The sequence below is a fragment of the Saccoglossus kowalevskii genome, chromosome 4 (genome assembly GCF_978046115.1).
Source record: "Saccoglossus kowalevskii chromosome 4, keSacKowa6.1, whole genome shotgun sequence".
Classification (NCBI taxonomy): Eukaryota; Metazoa; Hemichordata; class Enteropneusta; family Harrimaniidae; genus Saccoglossus; species Saccoglossus kowalevskii.
The window spans coordinates 859,818-865,817 of NC_140644.1; positions in this window are offsets into that span (position 1 = coordinate 859,818).

The following is a 6,000-nucleotide window of genomic DNA, read 5'->3' on the forward strand; positions in this document are numbered from 1 at the left end:
TACAGTGAGAGAGGCCAGTTTTCGAATAATGGCTCTACTTAGTGCTGGTAAATTACAGGTGTATGTCTATTTATACAGATCTTGGTCATGTCATTCCTTGTTCTGGCCCTGTGTGTTTATTTCTCTAACTCCACGCTTGGTCTTCAGTCTCTATGCAAATTTTGATAAGCCACTGTTTTGAACAAATGAAATCTGTGATCAGAGACTATTAGTTTTGGTTCTGTCCATTTAGAGCTATTTCTCAGACATGCTTTGCCCGATCGCATTCAAATTTAACACTAAGACCATGTGCTCATTAAGTTGACCACCTCTGGGACCATTTCCCAGAGGTGGTCAATTTCATTTAGCAAGACCAAACAGGGTGCTATTTAATTACAAAATCACTATACAACTATCATCTAAAATGTGCATTTTTTACAAAAAGGAACACATCACGGGATAAAAACAAAATACTACCCAGAAAATGACTAAATGCCTTATGTTAGCTAAAAACACATCATCTGGCGCACACGATAATAAAATGAATGCGATATTTACTATATGGGGGTTGCCATCCTGCATACAGCACGAAACTAAATGAAGAGAGAAGTTGTGAAACGCGTTTTTCAGATTCCAATCTTTTGCAGCCAAACGATCCGTTGGTGGTAATATAAAGCCAACCGCTAACAAAATTCGACCAAATTCACCACTTTTATGTGGAAAAGGCTTTTGCGTACGATCACCTTATTATACGAAGAACATAGAACACATTTTCATCGAACTGTAAGGCCATCACTGGTTGGCTGTTGAGTTGGAATGGTATTTTTGACTCCCATGTGCGAAGCACATAATGGGAGTCTTTGCAGTTAGTGTGTCTGTATGTATGTGTATGTGTGTGTGTGTGTGTGTGTGTGTATGTATGTGTGTCCGACTGTTCCACTGCTATCTCAAGAACCATACATTGGTTTTTGATGCAACTTGAAACATGCTCTGAACATATGCGCAGATTTGATTAGTTTTTGGTAAAAATCCGTGCATATTAATTACCTAATTTGCATGATAGCTATTTTTTAGTGGTTCCATGACTGTTCCACTGATATCTAAACAACCACTCATTGGATTTTGATGAAACTTGGTACATAGATGCTCTGAACTAATGCTAGGTTTTGATTAGTTTTTGGTAATAATGCGTGGATACTAATTACCTAATTTGCATAATGATTAGTCAATTTTCGTTTTTTCCACTGATATCACATGGTACTTAAAACTTGATGTCATATGACACTGCACAGACCTGATAGTTTTTATGGTAATATCAGTACATATAATTACCTAATTTGCATAATTAATTAATTTTCAGCTTTTCATATAAGTAGTGAGCATTACATTTCAATGAAACTTGGTACTTACATACTCAAAGACTATGCAGAGATTGATTGTTTCAAATAAATATTTGTGCATATTAATCACCTAATTTGCATAATTAGTTAATTTTCAGCTTTTCCACGGGTATCTCAAGTACTAATCATCGCATTTCAATGAAACTTGGTACCTAGATCCTTTAGGACTATGCAGAGACCTGATTAGTTTTGGGCTAAATAATTGCGCATATTAATTACCTAATTTGCATAATTAATTTTCAGCTTTTCTACTGATATCTAAAGTACTAATCATCACATATCAATGAATATTTGTACATGGATGCTGTAGGACAATAGACAGACCTCGATAATTGTGGGTTAAAATCTGTACATATTAATTACCTAATTTGCATAATTAACCAATTTTAAGCTTTCACACTGATATCTAAAGTACTAATTATTCCATTTCAATGAAACTTAGTACAAAGATCCTCTAGGACAATGTACAAACCTAATTAGTTTGGGGTAAAAATCTGTTCATATTAATTCCCTAAATAGCGTAATAATTCATAATTCTTTGGTTCTAATCACATTTTAATTAAACTTGGTACATAGATTTTCTGTTACATTGCCCAGACCTCATTAGTTTTACACTAAAATCTGTTCATATTAATTTTCTGATTTGCATAATTAGTTTTCAGCTAAGTAATTCCGAATTATTTTTAATGTGTCACAATACTCTCAGCACATGGAGTTCTTTCTAAGCTTTCTTTGATTTGGTTTGAATTTTGAAAAACAATGACATGCATCTGTAACCCAATATGTATGATCATCATACCAACTTTGATTAAATCATCCTGGTCATGTCGGAGAAACAGCTGCTGACACGTAACAATGTGTAAGATTATCATACCAACTTTGATCAAAATCCTCCTGGTCATTTTTGTTCCAATATTCAAAAAAAAAAAGAAAACGCGTCTGTAAAATATGATGTATTGTTTTTGTGGAAAGTTTGAATGAGATCGGTCAATTAATGTCTAAGATATGCCTCCGGACAGACTCCAAATTAATAGTCCTCGTTTTCAGACACTGTCCGAACAAAGACTAAAAAGTGATTATTACATATGCAGATTTTTTTTCCTGAAAATACAAACCATGTTTCTTGCTTGATATCATTGTTAAAACACATGTTTCATGGATGATAGTGTATTGAATTTCTTTTGAATTTTGTTCTGTTTGTGGTTGGCATTTGTGTCTAATAATAATAATAACTGTATTACTCTACTAAAAGGGTTTTTGTATGGTAAGGAACATACCGGGTAAATACAAAGAAATACAAAAAACATACAATACAAAAGAGATAAAAATAAAATGCTCGTAAAATATAAGAAAAACAAGCTCCGCTGTTAGCAAGGCACATTTCAATTAAAGAACTGAAGATATCATTAGAAAATGAACAATATGTATAGTATGTATAGCAATCGAACTTGCTGTTTTTAACAAGAAGTCAAAAATATCACTTTTTACCAAAAATTACAAAAATATTCACCAAAATTAGAGAATTGAAGATATCATCATGAAATGAACAAATCTAAGAGAGATCTACCACAGGTACATACACACCAAGTATCAAAGCATTCAGGCTTGTAGTTTTCAAGAAGAAGTCGAAAAAGTAAAACATTGACACGAACGATGACGGACGTCGGACGCCGATGGACAATCACTCATATGATAAGCTTTGCTCGACAAAGTCGACAGCGGAGCTAAAAATAGATAAATACTTTCTGTGGTTTTAAAAATTGTGCTTTTCAAATATTTTGCTAAGGCTATATTATTCTCCATAATCTTTTTAAATATGAAATTCACATCCCTTCTGTAAATATTTATTGCACACTCATCAAACAGTTTTTTTCTTTGTTCTATATAGCACGTACAAAATATCAGGAAATGTTTTTCATCTCCTAATACTTCAGTGTTACATTTTTTACAGTGTCTTTTTTCTAATTCTATTTTGGGCTTTGTTCTTCTACCTAATTCTATTTCTATTTTTGAAAGCATTTTCCTGGGGCTGAAATTTGAGATGTTTTGCTAATAATTTTCCTCATAACTTACTTTGAATAATTTGTATGTTCTCAGTTTTGTTCCCCTATTTTCATTGGTTTCACTGAAATTTAGTTCTTCTCTCTATCTTTGAATATAATTCTCAGATAGTTTGAGTTTTACTTTTTTAAGTATTTGATTCCAATTTTTTATATTGTGATCATTTTTTATTTTAATTAGATTATGTCCCAGTGTAGCATTAATATTCCTTACCCAGTTTGAATTAATTTTTATCATTTCATCCAGGGCTAATTTTAAAATGTGATTATATGATTATATGTGACTATATAGTCTATGCCAGTATTTAATTTGAGCCAAATTAATTTTTAATTTTACTGGTAACCTACCAAGTTCTGCTTTCAAACCACTAATTGGCGTCATTTTACTCACTCCTAGGATAAACCTATAGAAATGACTGCAAACTTGCTCCAAACTGTTACTGTCAGTTGTGATTTCATTGGCCCAGATTTCAGCACCATACATGAGTATAGGTGAAATTAACTGGTCAAAATTTTCAAACTACGTGCTGGTGAGATTATTTTGTGGTTTCAGACTGTTAGTCTATGCTGAAAAGAGCCTTCATTGATTTATTTTTTAACATAGATAAGTTTGTTTTAAATTTTCCATTTGGAGTAAATATTGCCCCTAAATTGCAAAACTCGCTAACAGCTGTTATGTCTTGGTTGTTGATTTTAAAATTCATGTTTGTAATCAGTCTGTTACTGCAATTAAATACCATAACTTTAGTTTTCTGTACGTTTACTTCTAAATTCCAATTTATACAATTTAATTTGTTCAGACAGCTTTGTAGGCCGTCTTCCGTTTCTGAAATAAGTGCAAGGTCATCTGCATATTGGATGCAACTTAAAGGTTTCTCGCCCATTAGAACTGGTTTAAATTATCAATTTGATCCTCAAATAATTTTGGCAGATCGTTCATAAAAATGTTAAATAAAGTTGCTGATGAATTGCAGCCTTGCTTAACTCCACAGGTAGACTGAAATCCATCAGTTATACCCTCTGACAATTTAACTTTATATTTAATATCCTTATACATGGATTTTATTATTTCATAAAAGCTCCCTGTAATACCAATGTTTTGTAACTTGAGAAAGAGTGCATCCCTCCAGATGCTGTCAAAATCTTTTCTAAAGTCAACAAAACAAGTGTTTTCCAGAACTGCTGCTTTTATTTTTATTATAAATTGTTTTTTTAACTGCTGTTTTTAACAGGAAAATTGCGTCTGTCATTCTCCTGTCTTTTCTAAAGCCAAACTGCGCATGTCAGTAAATAATTTATTTTCTTCCAAGTATGTGGTCAATCTTTGATTCATTATGCCAGTAAATAGTTTTGAGAGACAACTTGTTAATGCAATAGCTCTATAATTACCAAGATTTAATTTGTCGCCTGATTTGTGTAGTGGAACAAGAATCATAGATTTCCAGGTTGCAGGAAATTTTCCACTATCTAGATTACAGTTGAAAACTTTCTGTAAACATATTATCATTAACTTATTTTTGGTTTTCAACATTTCATTGGCAATACTGTCATCATGCTGACTGATTGTTTTTTAGTTTGCTAACAGCGCTAAGAATTTCTTCGTATGTGATAGTTGAGTTTAGATATTGGTTAGGAATCTGTTGCATTTTTTTTTCTATAAGATTATTTTGTAACTCATGATTTTTATTGTTTGTTTTATTATAAAGTTTTGAAAAATGATCAATCCAATTTTTTCCTGATATTGTTGTCTTGACTTTTGGTCTTTTGATTATGTAGGCTTTTCAGCACAGACCAGTACTCATTTTGGTTGGCACTGTCCATATGTTCAAGTTTGGACACCAACATGTTTTTATATTCTCTTTTTTTTATATTTTATTAGTTTTGTATAATATTAGTTTTGTATAATATTGGTGTTTGATATACGAGTTGGTTGGTTGTTTTGTTAGCAACTTAGAGGTACTAATTAATGCCATTTTTACCGTAGAACACTACTTATCAAACCATTGTTGTTTTGGATGTTTATATTTGTTATTATTTATTGTTCTTTTATTGGTTACTTTTTGAGGCAGTTATCCGCTGCATTAATTAATATTTTGTTGAACTGATCTGTCGGTTCATTGACATCACTGTCTTTGAAATCATTGGCCAGGTAGTTTTTGACATGACATCCCAAATGATTTTTTTACAGTGCAGTTTCAATTTATCCACAAGCTTTGTGTTCTTGGTGTGATTGTAATTTACAGTGAGAAACCAATAGGGCAATGATCTGACAAGTAATTAATATCATGAATTCTAAGATATTCTATTTGTCTGTGTAAATCCTTTGTGCTAATGCAGTAATCAACTGTACTTGAACCGACCAGATTATGACAGGTAAATCACCTATCTTCCTACCATTGGCTATTAAAAGATTATTTATAATACAAAGATCAACTAATTGTTTGCCAAACTCATTGTTAGTTTTATCTTGGGTGTGCCTTTTTTCAAAATTTTCTAAAGTGTAATTATTTGGAATGGGTACATGAAAGTTAATTTCAAATGCAATCTAATCATTTAGATTT